Raw genomic sequence first — 458 nt, forward strand, 5'->3', positions numbered from 1 at the left:
TCTTCGCAATGATCTCACGAGAGGGGCACTTTATTATGATCACCCCCATTTTATAAATGAGAAAACCAAGTCTGTAAACTGTTAGAAATAACCAAAATAGAATAAAACTAAAAGTGGCTAGAGCCACACAGCAATATGTTAGAGATTTTTTAAAAAAAAATCCATCTAATTAGCTATTCTGAAGACTATTAAGGATTGAGTCAGAGAAAATTAGACTTGATCAAAATACTACGAAATCTGAAAAAACAGTGGCTTAAATTGCACATTGTAAATTTTGTAAGTAACTAAAATTTGAAGGAAGGATAAGGTATTCTTGCCAAAATTTACACCTGGGAAAAACTGACTCAGAAAAATTGGACTTGGACATAAAACACAAAGGAACATTCACAGTGGGAGAAGGAAACTTGGTAAAACTTAGGGACAAAAACTGATTGACAAATTGAATTTTTACCACAGAA

Source organism: Rhinolophus sinicus, chromosome 12, assembly GCF_057876585.1.
Source record: "Rhinolophus sinicus isolate RSI-liver-muscle chromosome 12, RSI-T2T, whole genome shotgun sequence".
NCBI classification, from domain to species: Eukaryota; Metazoa; Chordata; class Mammalia; order Chiroptera; family Rhinolophidae; genus Rhinolophus; species Rhinolophus sinicus.